Source organism: Labrus mixtus, chromosome 12, assembly GCF_963584025.1.
Source record: "Labrus mixtus chromosome 12, fLabMix1.1, whole genome shotgun sequence".
NCBI lineage: Eukaryota > Metazoa > Chordata > Actinopteri > Labriformes > Labridae > Labrus > Labrus mixtus.
In genome coordinates this window covers 19,057,565-19,073,130 of record NC_083623.1, presented here as the reverse complement: position 1 = coordinate 19,073,130, position 15,566 = coordinate 19,057,565, and positions in this window count along the sequence as shown.

Genomic DNA, 15,566 nt, shown 5'->3' with positions numbered 1-15,566 from the left:
GCAGGGGAAGGGGGAGTGAGAGTGAAAGGAGAAACAAAGAGAAAGAAAACTGAGGGGTGAGAGGGAAATCTAATCTTTATACCGAAAAAACAAACAGAGTGGTAAGCACTGCCTCACCATATTGTGGACAGAGCTTAGACATACTGGACAGCTTAAAGCTTAAAGCGAGACTTGTTTTTTCTTTGCTGTGATTTTTTTGTATTTTGTCTTTGTGTAGTGACAGTGTCACTTCAAAGATGAAGGTCTTATTCACAAGCTTAAAAAGGAGCCATCATGACAAATGCTGAAGGCGTACGAGCACTGGGTTGCCACCCTCTCAAGCAGCGAATGAAATATGTGTCGAAATTTGGAGCGATGCCAAAAAAAAGACTGGTTGAATCCTATCTTATCATGTGCTTTACTTTACCTTCATGGTATTACGCTCGGGACCTCAAGGCCCTTAAGACCTCCAACAGGCATTGGATACACAATCAAAAATGGGAGCGGGACAGTCGCAACAACAGCGAAATGTTCTTTGAAAAAATATTAAGTGGAAACAAGCTCTTTTTGTCTTCTCTGCAATGAGCCTCACATTCACACTTACACAAATATTAGATTGACTTTGTTGGCATTTGTTCATCTTCAACATTAGTTACTGCTTAAACTGTACCCATTTGCATTCCATTTCTCGTTATCATTTTTATTACCCCCACCCCCCCATTGACATTTTCTTCTCTTTTCATCTCTTTTTGTGTCATCTCATTAGATGTTTTACTTTGCTGATATTCACTGCCTCAATTAACTTTGCAGAGTTTTTGTCTATGCAGGAGCCAATTTGAGATTTTCCTTTTCCTGTGAACACATCAATAAATATTCTGCTGTTTAAAGTTCCTAGTTTATTAACTGTATGTTCATATTTTTTAAACACAGTGGATACTGTATGAATACCTAACGTCATGGGGCTGCATGATGTTTTCAGTTTGCATGAAACACAACACAACTGTTGTGTTACTTTATTTTTCAACATTTAATGTCTCTCTCACTAAGCTGACTTAAACCCCCATTAGTTTGAAGCCAACTAAAGAATTCCCTCATGCTGCCTCATGCACATGCAGGTCTTTCTAATCACCTCGTGCACATGTGCAGATTGTTTCTCAACGCTTTCTACTCGGTCAGACACGTCAGTGAGAGTCCACATCTGTGTGTTGAGGCTCCTCTGCAGCTCTGACCCCTGAAGCCCTGAAAGCATTCATAAGCTAACACAACCCACCACCGACCTGTCAGAACCCAACAAAACAGGAGAGATGGAGGATTCACGGGGTTTGATCAGGTGGGTGTGTATGTGTATGTGTGAGTTTAACTCAGAAATGAAGCCTCACAGGATCGGCTGTGAGTCAGGCAGTTTGATGGGAGTTGGGAGTTGGGTGGAGGGATGATGGCAGGGAGGATTGAAGGATGGAAAAGATCAGCTTGGGATGAAGGGAAAACCGAGTCTTGACAGCTCTTGTTGTCTTCCTGATGGAGTTTATACCCTTGGCATTTTGGGCAGAACATGTCTTCTCTCCTGATTCTTACTGACTCTTTTTATGTTTTAGAACATTTTTACTTTGGAAAACGTATACAGTAAGCAGACGTATTGAGCAAAAGTCTGCTTAAAAGGCATATTTAACCAAGGGTTTAATGGGATCTCCACTCCAAGAAGATACAGATTAAATGACCCACAGGTTATTCAGTAAGTTTGATCAGTAATTTCTGATCTAAACAGAGTTTCACATTAATTTGCACAATTGTTATTTCAAAATTTTCTCAGAGGTGAAAGTCTTTTCATAGCTTCTCTGCTTACTCTTATTAACTGTAAATATATTCCTTAATAAGAAATACAGATATAATGGAAAAGATCTACAGGGGATTACTAGCTGCTAAATATAAGACAACGATGACACAGATAATGATACAGCCTAACAATACGTTGCAATCATAGACATAATATCTGCAGGGAAATACACTCTGCTTCTTTTTGGTTACTCTCTCTTTTTATCTTCTTCAATTCATCCCTAACCATCCTCTTCCATCTCCAATATATAAATCAATATGATAGACATCTAAAAGTGTCAGGTGAGAATAAATGCGCCTGCTTGTTTATAAAGGTGTCACATGTGTAAGCTTATACTGTATGTGTGAATATATTCATAGGGTGTAATACTGGGAACATTAGAAGTGCTCAGACTATTACTCACTGAGTTTCACAGCCACAGAGACACTATAGCAGTCTGTCTGTCAGAGCTCGGAGCAGTTTATATCTCACTGCTGGTCCATAACCATTTCCTCTTATCTGTGTAGCTTCTCTCTAATCTCTCTTTCTGGTCCATTATCCTTTGATTTCTCTCCCAGGGTGTTGATATGCAATGGTGAGGATCAGGGACAAAAGGCTCCCAAATAATATCAGTGCCCAGTGAAGATTTGAAGACCATTTGGTGTGTCGGGATCTGATTTTACACAATTTTAGGGCTTTCACACTTTCAGAAAACTCTTCACCCGGAGTTTCTCCTGCCAGACCCCTAGTATTTCTTATGCAGCAAGTCCGAGTGAGCTGATGTGAGAACACAGCGGGATATTATCCGTAGAATTCACCTCGAGCCATTAGGAGGGGGAGTGACATTTATATACTCTGCCTGCTGAGTCTACAAAGACTGTATTCACACAACGGTTCCGATTTCCATACACGTAGTTAAACGGCTGCATTACTTTTTCTGTTCGCCAGAATGTCCTTCTCCGCTCTTGTGTTGATAGTGTGACTCAGTTGAACTACATGTGGCACTCATTATAGCATTGTATAGCGGACTCTGTTGCTTAGTCTACTACTTCCGCTTACCTCAGGAGAGCATTATGGGAAAACGGCTTTTGAAGTGTAAGTGTAAGTGGCTGCTGTCGTGTCTGTTTGGCATATATTTAGCTCTCTAGTGATTTGTTTGTAGATTTTCCATGGTCTCAAGTGTAGTAAACTGTGTTCAAAGGGTCAGTTTATTCTCATTACGGACATAAATTCAGTGATAAGCGATGCAAATAGTTTTGCAATAATTTCCAGAGTTTCTCTTAGGTTTCCTTGACTGAATATGAAAACAGATTAGTTTCTTGTATCTGTTTCTCTTGTAAAATAACATTAAAAACTCAACAGCAGGGTGTCCTTAAAACTCAGGATGATCCACTGATGTCTTAGTGAACAGATTTTAATGAAGTTTCTTTCTAACAAAAAAATGAGTCCCTGAGGAAACTTTATGGGGTTTTTGCTGTCAAGATTTTCCAGAGTAACTGGGACAGTTTCACTGGAAAGACATGTTCCTGAATTTTGTTTTAAAGGATGTTTCACATGAAATATCCTCTTCCCTCCATGTTCTGCAAAGACGGCGACACTAGGGAATTAAAACGGAAAACTAGGGCAAATAAAAAAACAAAGCTTTCTGAGAGGCAAGACAGAGCTGGAGGAAAATGAGTAACTGTTGCGATGTGGATGAACAACCTACTAAACTTCTCAGTCTTTAAATGTCACACATGTGATAAGATGGAGCTATCCAACATGCACTAACTGATAAGAACCACATCCTAACAATTGTGAGATGCATGGAGCGCAGGTTGGCCTAGCGGGTAGTTTGCACGTCCCATGTACAGAGGCTGTTGTCCTCGAAGCGGATGGCCCGGGATCAAGTCCGACCTGTGGCTCCTTTCCCACTTTCTCCACTGTCTCTCTCTCCTCGGTTTCCAACTCGTTCGACTCGGCTACATGCAGTGATCCAGCTGTAACCAGGATCACTCAGCCTGCTGAATATTGATAAGACTGAAGCTCCCTTCCAGCCTTTCTGCAGGTACAAGTGCAGAGGCTGATCCATGTTCCTGTTAACGCTGCTCGCTTTGGTTCTGAGCACCAACTGCAGCTTTAGGAACAGAGTCAAGTTTTCATGTAAAAACCAAGTACCGGTAATCGTTACTGGTCTCCCCCTTCCCTAGTCGCAGTAGGAGGCCAGAACCATAATATTGGAGGCTATTTCATCTGGATTTACAGTAACTTAAAAGTTATATAAAAGTTATAAAAGGTTATAAAAAGGATATGTTGACTCCATTGATAAGCTGCAGCAATATCAAAAACTCATCCTGCAACCCTCCAGTGAACAGCTGCATCCAACTTCCTCTCACTCGCACTGCTTCATTCTCCCTCACTGAAAATATCCTCTCAGACTCCAGGAATAAAATTGGAAAAGGATCCGCTTAAGGGAACTTTTCACACAGAGTGATTAAACATCAAGGCTGACTAATTACAGAGAGCAGAACAAGAATCCACACTGCCCATGACTTGAGACTATTTAAAAAGAATCCTCTGTAAAGCTCACAATTGTCTTTCCAAACGTCCAAAAGCTGTCCTGCTAAAATCACGTTTCTTTTGTGGTGTGTGTTGGTGCTGTGCCAAAGAGAAAACTGATAAAGCAGTCGTAGGAAGACTTCAGATGGAAGTCATCTAATGATTATGTCCTGACGAGGTGGGAATCTTGGTCAGCTTTCTTTCCCTTGGTGCAGTGACTGTCCAACGAGCTGCTGGCTGGTGGAGGTGTGAATCGGTGGATGAATTTCAAGAGCCTAACTTTGGATGTGGAAGCTTATGTGATTGCCAATCTAATGAAATCCAGAGTCCAGGATTTCTGATGACCATATGGTGTTTTAGTTTGCTTGCAAGAATGTAAAATAGTTGATACACATCAATATTAACATCCAGAACAGATGTAGAGAGCAGCTAATATCCTGTTGAAAGACTTGCAAGAATTTGGTTACAACTATAATGAAGGCTCACACATATTGAGTGAACTTGCCACATAATCAAACTCTTGTCAAACTCTCTCCTGTTATTGCTGCATATGTGTGGATGTGTTAGTGTAGCTCTTATCCTTTCTGCTTTTTGTTAACTATGTGTGTGTGTGTGTGTGTGTGTGTGTGTGTGTGTGTGTGTCCGTGTGAGTCGAGCTGGACCCCTGTGTCTCCTCCTCATTACAGCTCATTTGTTGGAGTGGTATTCCACTGTGCTGGGTAGAGTTAACAGTTTGTCCCGACGCTCTCCCATCTCCTCGAAGCTAAGCACATAGTCACACGTGGAGAGACGTAAATGGATACACAATGTGCTTTTTGTGCACTTACGCACAAACAGCATATATTCTAAATCCTCCCCGTACTTTTCAATGTCAAACAAACCCACGTACTGTATAGATGGAACAAATCAGGTAGCATGGTATCATTAGCTTTGCGAGTAAACCTGCAGCTGTTACAGTAAATCTTCAGGGAAGTCTAATGGCAGCTCATCAGACGCACATCAACACTCTGATTGTCAAATTAGTAGCTAATGGATAAACAAACAGTCCACAAAACACACAGAATCCATTATGAGAAACTCATAGTTTTCCCTTTACCCAAGACATTTTTCTGAAGACACAAGGCTGTTACCAAAAGACATCGACTACATCACCCTGCCTTTCTGAAAAATCTCTTTAGGACGAAGACAAGCTTAGCCTCAGATTAGTTTGAAACTTCAGCAGAACGTGTTTGTTTTTCTCATTCACGGAGCCATCAGTGTATTATGCATCATGAATGTATTCGTCCCTGCAGCTTTTATGCATTTAGATAATTGTGCCACAATCTCCCTACACACCTGCAGAATGTTTCTGTAGGATGCAGGCATTGTAAGACTTTGCTTGAAGAAAGTGTTGGACCAAGGATGACTTATTGAATGATGCTGAGCACATGCGATGCCGCAAATGTCTTTTCTCAACAGAAAAGACTTCTTCTTTGTAAATCCTCATACGTCTGTATTACAGCCAATTAAAGATGCAAAAATGAAACTCAAAAATCCCCCCTGAACATTGTTGTCTAAACTGATCTCTCCATAAAGTGCCTTTGTTAGGGCAATTATCTTTATCAGTCCGAGCAGAAAACAACTTGTGCTGAATGGTGAGGTGTGCTGTTGTGAGGCCTATAATAAGATGCAGACACTATAATTTGGCAGCTCTTTACAGGGGGAAAGAGAGGAGTCCTGGACAACATGAGGGAAAATAATCGAACCGTCATGGAGGCCTAACAGACCTTACTGTTCTTAGCTGGTGTTAAATTGTTGTTAGGAGATGTTTGTGTGCTGGTTTTCTGTAGCAGAGTCTGAAGGTGGGTTCAGAAGCTCACAAAACTCAAGAAAGCTGTTATGGTTGGCCACTTTCAATTTTTCATGGCAGCAGCAATCAGGCACCTCTCCAGCTTTCTTCTGTTTGATTGTTGAAAGAAAAAAAAAACGAGCTGACATTTGGAAATATGGCCTGTGTGAGGACTATTTTTGCTCGATCCCAGGACCTTTTCTTACTGTCTGTTCCAAAAGTCAGAACTGAACTGGGAAAAAGACGTTTAGGCTTGCTGCTCCCTTTACTTGAAACGAATTACAAAAAGAGCTGAAACTTAACGAGCTGGTTTCGTTGGATGCTTTTAAACGTGTTACATGACCTGGAGGCAGACACATCTGGCTGTTCTCCCTGATGTGTTTGTGGATGATCTTGACGGAAATTTGCTGCTTAATTGTGTTATTTATGTCTTTCAATGTATTTTTTAAATTCTTATTTTTGGCTGCTTGTTGTTTGTGTGAAACCCTGTTAATTGTGCTGCTGCCTGTCTTGGCCAGAACAAACTGGAAAAAGAGATTTGTAATCTCAATGAGTTTCTTTCCTGGTTAAATAAAGGTTAAATCAATTAAAATAATGAAAAAAGTATTTTCAGTAGTTGTGTGTAAAACATGGTGGAGCTCTAAATCTCTGCTTTCCAGTTTGGTGAAAATCAATATGATTCAGTGGCAGGTCAACATCTCCTCATGCAGACTTAACCCCTCTGCCAATGTGTTGTGGTAAAATATGAAGAGCGTGTGTGTGTGTGTGTGTGTGTGTGTGTGTGTGTGTGTGTGTGTGTACCTGCAGATAGCCTTGGCCGAGTCCTTGGCGTCTGCATCTCCTGCCGTGCGTGGGGCAGCATGTGATAGCGCTTGGCCTCGTTGACCAGATCCCGACACGCCTCAGACGATTTGATCAGCTCCTCGTTATCGACCACGTTGAGCAGGTAGGACGGGTGGATGAAGGGAAGACGCACCACCGCCAACAGCTCTGATAAATTCTGAGGAGAAAAAGAGGAAAGACGGACCGCAGGTTGACAATAAAACCACAGAATGGAGACAAAACATATAGAAACAAAAGCAAACACTAGATAGATAGATACTTTATTAATCCCGAGGGAAATTTGGAATTTGTAGAGAGTTTGTAGAGAGCAAAATTGCAAGAGGAAGATCAAAGAAGTTTAATATGTACAACATGAAACAGACAGAAAAGTACACAGTGGATCACACCCTCACGTCTTTCATAAAGAACAGATGGTTTTACTCCCACAGCAATTATAATCCCTTTTTTTATCCTACAATATATTTCATTACAACATAAAGAAGTAGAAAGGCAGAAAAAGAAGCTATTGTGTTTGATAAAAGCCTGGGCTGTTAGGTGATGACATCTGAGGGTAGTGAGACTATTAAATCATTTACTGTCAGAGTCAGACTCTCACAGCATCAGGTCAAACACACTGCTGATGTAAGATTTCTATTTCTATATGTGCAGAAGAACTGTTTTGACATAGATAAAAAGACAAGTAAAATCTCCAACAGCGTCATGACTGCAAGTCTTTCAACATTTAGTGTTTTGGTCGTTTGGGGTAGGTAGTAGTAGTAGTGTCACCATAGTCACTACCTGGAGTTTGCACGTAAATATCTTAAGGGCTAACTCACACGCTCCGATCGGTGCTCAAGCGCAGTACACGGTCACGTTCAAGTACACGTGTTGTTCTCAGATGTGCAGACGCGGACGAGACCGCGCTTCCCTTTAAAAAAATGTTTTTTTATTTTCAAGTCCGCCTGTCTAAGCACGCTTCATGATCACATAAAGCCATGCATGTGTTGTATTACAACGTTGTGCACAAGAGGTTCTCAGGCCTGGTTAGTCGGGAGCAGTGTGATAGCAAGCCAGTGAAGGAATGGGGGGGGGGGGGGATCGAATGCTTAAGCCCGTTAACAGACAACTGGGCCTAGTGTGAGTGCACCCTAAGTCTGTTGAAGATAGCAATGCTGTTTGGGCTGTGATGGCTTATGTAACTTATCAGTAGATCATAGGAGCATTTGAAATAAAAACACAAGATATGTGAGCCCCAATCAAAGGATAAGTGTACTTTTCCCAACTATGCCCCTATAACTGGGATTAGGGGTTTTCCTTTCATCAGGACATCAGTATCTTGGGTTTATTTCAAATGCTTAACCTCTCAGTTGCATGTTTGCATTCGGTGATAGAGTGAAAGCCCAAAACGAGTCTGCAGGAATGAATCCTTCTGTTTCCATATTCTGCTTCAGATTTTTGCATCTTCTGACAGATGTGTTTTTGCAGCTAGCAAAATTGAAATTTAGGCTCAGCATAGAGAAAATCTAAATGATGCAGTATCATCACCTATGGGCTTTAAGGTAAGAAGTATACAGACTTGAAGATTTTACAAATGAATTGCTTGTTATTTGCACCATTTCCTTTTAGGGCCTTCAGAGGGGGAGTACTTGAGAATGAGGATCAGTGAACGAAAAAAACCCAACTGTCCTCATCTATGGCAACAAAGATTTGTATGCATGGCCATTCCATTTAAGCTTGTGCATATATTTGCATTCATATACTCTATAGGTGTTCAGACACAGTGGCAGTACATACTGTTTCCATGGCAACCATGTCTATAGTTTTTCCTGCCAAAAGTTTTCTTTTGTTGCAGGTGTGTGTATGTTACAGTACGTGTGCTTGACTGTAGCCTCCATGGCAGTCTGATCAATGCAGACAGTCCAAAATGTAAACAAAGCTGGACAGAGCGACACAGTGCAGTGACCCCGCTGACCCAAAACGATGTGACCGAGCAGCGTGAGGAGAGAGCGACAGAACAATGGACTCATAGAAACATCTTTCAGGGGAGAAGACGATAAGATGACACTCTGCTGAAGTGTCTCCTTCTCCCACCAGAGGCCATAATGTGTCCCATCTGTTTGAGACTGATGTCCTCATAACACAGAGGAGGAAATAAAAGAGCAGAGGAAGAGACAAAGGAGGCAGAGGAAGGAAAGAGAAATACAAAGGACAAGAGAGGGCGTAGGAGTCCCGAGAAAAGGCTGAGGTATCTAATGTGAACTGACGTTAAAACAAATAGATATGAGAGACGATGCCAACTGTCCCAGGGCAGCCATGGAAATCTGCTGATGACATTTCCTCTGTGTTGGCGCTCAGAGCTAAATTCTGTCGTGCAGATGGGACTGTCTGTATCCCTCCTCCACAGAGTACACAGTTTACCCAGCAGTTTATTAAACAAACAGCTCAATACACACATAAACACCGGTGCCCCAGCATGAAGGTAAAGTCAGAGCAGGCTACTGAGCACACTGAGATATTCTTCAGGGGAGAGTTTGTGTCTCTGAAGAAACTTCTAATTCCAATTTAAATGCCTCCACAGTGTAAGATGTATCCCTCTAGTCATTGAGTCATGTCAAACTCAAACAGAGGAGACTAAAGCTTACTGCTCTTACTTTACTATTACAAACTCCTTTGTTCTAGGGGCGTCAAAACCTCACCTATAATGTGGTGTTATGACACAGTGTCATGCTTATAATCATGTGTGGACAAATTGTATTTGCATTTTTGTCCAATTTATCCTTTTTAGTCAAAACTCGTTTGAATTTCTGTACTTTTAAGAGAAGAAACTCCACTTCCATTAGTTTCAGTCCATTTTTGCTCATGAGAGCACACATTAGTATCCGCAGGTCGTCTGAAATAGGTCCACAGCTGACCGTTCTGACCTTGAGAGCTAAATTAAAGCTGGATGTGGGTCAGTTTCAGCCAGGTGGTGCCCTCAGTTACACAGGGGGGGATACATGTGCTGAAAAGGTGGAAGTGGAAGTGGAAATCTTGATCCTATTTGGAACAGCAGGTGGACTTACTACAATTTTATGTTGTTTTTTTCATCTTCTTTTCTATTGCCAAGTGCAAAATGCAATAAATTATTTCAAATTTTGTGGGTCTCTTTTCTATGGAGTCCAGATCAGGTTTTCACAGGATAACTGTGAATGCATCTGGTGCAGTTACAGTGCATGCTGCGATAGATATTAATGACCACGAAAAATAATTTGAAGAAGATTGGTCATGTAGGTTTTCTTTAAATAACAAACTGCTTGCAGAAAAAAGCAGAGGAATTCAAAGTCATCAGGTCGAGAGTTTAAGCAATGTTTGAGCCCCATGCACTTGTCTTGTCATCGGCACAATTGTCTTGGTGCACTGTAAACCACACCCAGATCAATATTCCCAGCATGCAAGGACGCACATGTTGCGACCTAGAAATATTTGTACGCAATTCAATTTGACAGAAGAAAGCACACTACACTATAAGTTAGAAAGTACTTTATATAATATTATTTTACATTTGTTTAACTTGTTAATTAAAAAAAAACATACAGGTAGTGTAATTTTATGTTAGTTTACACAGAAATTAAAAAGTTGTTATTAACTCTTTTAATTTTAGGTTTTGATATATGACGTCATCGTCAGCGTGCAGAGGTGACGTATATAGTCGGGGTCGGGGTCAAGGGAGAATGCGCATGTATGCCGTTTTTGTTGTGAGGACCCGATGCTTCTTAAGAGAGATAATCATAAAAAAATACAGCACCGGGAAGAATAAAGTTGCCAAACGGAAGACAGAGTCCTGGTCTTTTCATGGGTGCAACACACACACACACAGACACACTGTGTTAACTTTTCTTGTAAAATAGTGAAATCCAAGAGTCCATACTTTACCATCTGGAATTTTAGTGACACAAAAACACACATCTGTTCTCCTGCCAAACATCTTTGGAATGGTGATAAAACTACCTCAAAGAGACAACATCTGGTCTCTGCAAAAAGGTAAGAAGTGTTACCACGGAGATATCCACCAAAAACACACCCACATACACACATGCAGTTAGGGATTTGTTGATGTGAATGCAGAAAGAGACAGATGGGTGGACATCAGACATGCAGCCTCCGTAGGATGATTGTACTGTTTTATAATCCTGTGTTGTTTGTGGTCATTGTTGATAATCTGGTTTGTGCATTAGTTCTTAAAGTAATAATGTAAAATCGCTGAGGCTGACCTCGGGTTAAGAAGACAAGAATGGATAAAGTTGTACCATAAACAGAGTGGGATCTCCCCTCAGTATGTTCTGTATGGTGGTGTGTGTGTGGCTTTTTTTGTTTTTTTTTAACTTTAATGCAGCTCTTGTCCTCCAGCTCTCCGTATGTCCCTCTATATCTGAAAAGAAAAAAACCTCACCATCTCTAATTCTAACAAACTCCCTCAATCTCCCACTTTTTATTTTTACTTTCTGTCTCACTCCGTACCTACAATCCCACTCCACATTCTTCTTCCCACACATGCATATATATCAGGATGAAAATGAGGAGGAGCTGAACAGTCGCTGCTAATATTTAAATTCAGAGTGTCACATTACACAAAGATAAATGATTCCTGCTTTCAACTAACCACATAAACTACTCATGGAGTAGTTCATTGTTTGCTTTGAATTAAAAACAGTTGTATATTCTGTCACAATTTTACTTCAATTGGGATGAGCATTATAGCCTTCTTGCAGACAGTTCTCGTTTGCAGCACCTGCAGTGTGTTTGTGTTATTGAATTACTGATGGGCATTGATTGTATCATTTATATCACACATAATATAAAGTATGGCAGGTCAATTGAAGTGCCTCCTAGACTTAACTATGCATTTATGCAAATCTAATCCATCTAATTTATGTATAATGTGGGACTTGGCAGTTCACTCTGTTTATTCTTTGTACTGCTGATTATGTTGTCAACATGATGTTACGTTGTCTTATTTCAATCACTTGCACTCAGTAAACACACTTAATCAGCCATGAGTGGGAGGATTAATTCTCTGTTTGCTTTGCAAACTGTTTACATTTCCCCGTGTACCTGCACCTCTGGCTTACCCATCACTTTAATGCATTATAGTTTAAAAAAAAAAACCTTTGTAGCAGACTCAATGGAAGTCAGGTTTGCCTTTCTGAAATGTCTCAACAACTATCAAATAGTCTGCCATAAAGTTGTAACAGGTATTCATGTCTCAAGAGGGTGGGGACTAATGAAATTGGAAAATGTTTTTTTTATCTTTTAGAATAAAATTTCATCATTTGTTGACCTTTAGTGACTATTTATCTAATCATAATATGTGCAGGCATTTATCATGCATTGTGTCCGCATGGGGAGGAAAGGCTGCATGCACTGGATGTCCGCCATATGCACCATGTACTAAAAGGTAAGGATGGTTTTGTATACGTGTGCATTTGTGATACAAACACGGCAAATAAGAGTCTACAAAACACTCAGACCAATGAGTGACATTTCTGCACTGAGCTGTGAGAGCAGGCAGCATGTATCTGAATCATCTCCAACAACCTATTGGGCTATCTCATGCACAGGCAGCATGGAGTGTGTCCATGCAGACAAAAAGTGTGACCGGTTCATGTTTATCATCTCTCCTCTTCATGTGTGCATCCTTCTCTGCTTTTACACAGAGACAGAGACTCATTAAAGCTTCAGTGATAATTGAGAGATACCGTACCTACTCTTGTCTTAAATTTTTAAAAAAGTGTTACATTTCTAATGAAGGTTTCAGTGTTTTTTCCCCAACATATTCATCCATATACACCCATTTTTCCCAAGACAACCCAAGAGTGCATGCCCATGTGTAGCCTCAGAGGGCTAACAAACCCACTCAGCAGAAGTGACCACAGTACAGTGTTCTTGTGAGTGTGTAAATGTTTACGTGCGCACACACTCATGACCTCATTCTTCTGGTGACACATATGTTCTTCAAAATGATGCTTCAGTTGGGTTCAAGAAATGATTTAGCTGAATGTGTTTGTGTGTTAATATCAGCATGACTGTGTGCGTAGCAGCCAGAAGGCTGTAAGGGGGGATGGAGAGAGATGAAGCAGAAGCCAGACGCTCACTGCTGCCCTGAGCATTAACTGACAGGTGCAATGTGGTTTCTCTGAGGCTGACTTCAGCATGACTTCATTAAAAAAAAAAAGAGGGGCTGCCTTCTGCTCATCTTATTTAGAATATATTGACTAACTGCTTTCCGTGCATCCACATAAAATGTCCTGGCCTATTTTTAAAATCACTGAATTGTCAGATCCCGACCAATTTCTAATACACTGACTCGAACCAAAGCTGAAATACAAGTGATGTCAAGTGTTGTGTGGAAAGTCATTTGTACTTTTTAGATTAAATAAATTGTAAAACTGTGAGGAAAACTTAGTTTGTATCCTCTCACTGCCTCCAAGCACATCTGTCCTTTGGTCATTTTATCATCTGACTACATAATAACATCAATATTGCAAAACGATTGATTATCTTATCTTAATAAGTGCCAAGACAAAATATAAATCACATCATCACCAGAGTATGTAACTAATAACTTTTATATTTTTTGTATTGTGTCTATATATTCCAATATGGACACCTAATAAGGAGTTTTGCCGTACACAGTGTGCCTCAAAACAAGATGAAAGAGAAAGCTCTGCTCTATAAAACCATAACTTCACCTGACAGAGATATAACTGTGGTACAGTGACCGTAACTGTGGCAACTCTCAGAAAATAACAACTTTCTTCTCTTTCTTTCAGCATCAGTTACTTTAAATAGTTCTTGAATGCAGGCGTGTTCACTCTAACGACTCCTTAACTCTCCTATTAACTAACGTCCACAGACAGAGAAAAACAGACGCCTGCTGCGTGACAAATCTTCAGTCAAGGAAAACTCAAACCTCAGTGTCTTTGTGTCTCATAACAAACTATTATTAACGCTCTAACGCTCTGGATCTGTCTCTGAGCGATGTCCGTACTGTTTTCTGCTTCCATCAGATGATAGTGACAGCAGAGCAGAGAGAGAAAATTGCATATTATTTACCCAGCGCCTTCAATATGCCACTTTTCCACTCTGTAGCCTGCAGTTTACAACCCCACATCACGCGCTCAGACACACAGACACATAGATGAATCCATACGCACACAAACTAAGCTGAAGGCTTTCAGCTTTTCAGTCTCTTCACCTGAGGTTTCCAGTAATTCTGTGACATTCTTCCTGACATGTTATTAACATGTGTCACAGGTTTGCAGTTGCAAAAATAGATGAAATGCTTGTCACCTTTTTGTCTATTTGTTTACTTGCCTTTTTCTGTGGTTGTTGGGGGAATTTCTCACTAACGTGTTTTTTTTTCCATTGGGCTAACAATGACATTACTGTTAGTATTTTTTAAAGAGCCCATATTGTGCCCTTTTTGGGGCTCATATATTTAATCTATGTACCTACTTTTGTACGTTCACAATAGCTAAAGTCCGAAAAAAGTGTCTGTTTTCATGTACTGCTCCTCCTTGCTCCCTCTACGCTGAGTCCGTCAGCTACGCTCTGCTGAGCCCACACTGTTAGACCCCACGTGGGCCAAGTCTGCTCTGATTGGTCTGCCGATCCGCTCTGTCGTTATTGGTCAGTTGCTCAGCACGCTTCTAGGAAATGTCAACATGAGCTGCAGGGCTTGCCACAACGAGCCAATGGGCTTAGATCAGTGATCTCACACTGACAATGACGCCGGACTGACAAATTTTTATCGAGGGGGGCTAGAACCGAGCGTTACATGCGGCTAATGCTACAGATAACAGGAGGACGTAGGAGAAGCCGCGTTTCTGCAGATTTTTTGCACATAGATGTGCCTAAACATGCACAGGACACTTGGAAAACACACTAAAGGGCATATAAAACCAGAAAAGGCATAATATGGGACCTTTAACTTTTCATTTTTTAGATAATATGCAAAAGATCATGTTAAAAATGTTAACATCAAGTATCAGCCTAACTTTGCCCAATGAACACGAAGTTGCACAAAACAGTGTCTGAGGTTCTGTGCGAGTGATCTCCTCCTGCTCTCTGACTCCCTCTGAAGGGAATGATGAGATGATGCTGGACCATGCGTGTAAACTGAACCCTTCAGGGTCACATCGTTTCCTCCTGAGGCATGATGGGAGCAGTCTACACTCTCTCTGTTCTCATCCTCTTCTGTCCTTTCTACAGGCCTGCCGGTCGTTTTTCCCGGTCACACCGATGATTTTAGCGTGAGCAAGAGCTCGATCACACCTCTGCTGCCAGGATGTCACAGAGGAATCATCCACTGGATATCAGATTAGAACATAGGGCCTCTTTTTCCATTACTTTTCCTCCTCGCTCGTTTCTGTCCTGCTCTGCTTCTTTTTTCACTCCAACTCTTTTCCCTCCACTCCTCTGCTTCTTTAGATGCAAGGTGACCTGGTTGTCTCATCTCAGGAACCAGTGTGCTGGGCTGTTAAGACAACCGAGGAAAATGTCCCATTTCTTTTTTTTTTCTTCTACATCATCTCAGTAAGTCACCTC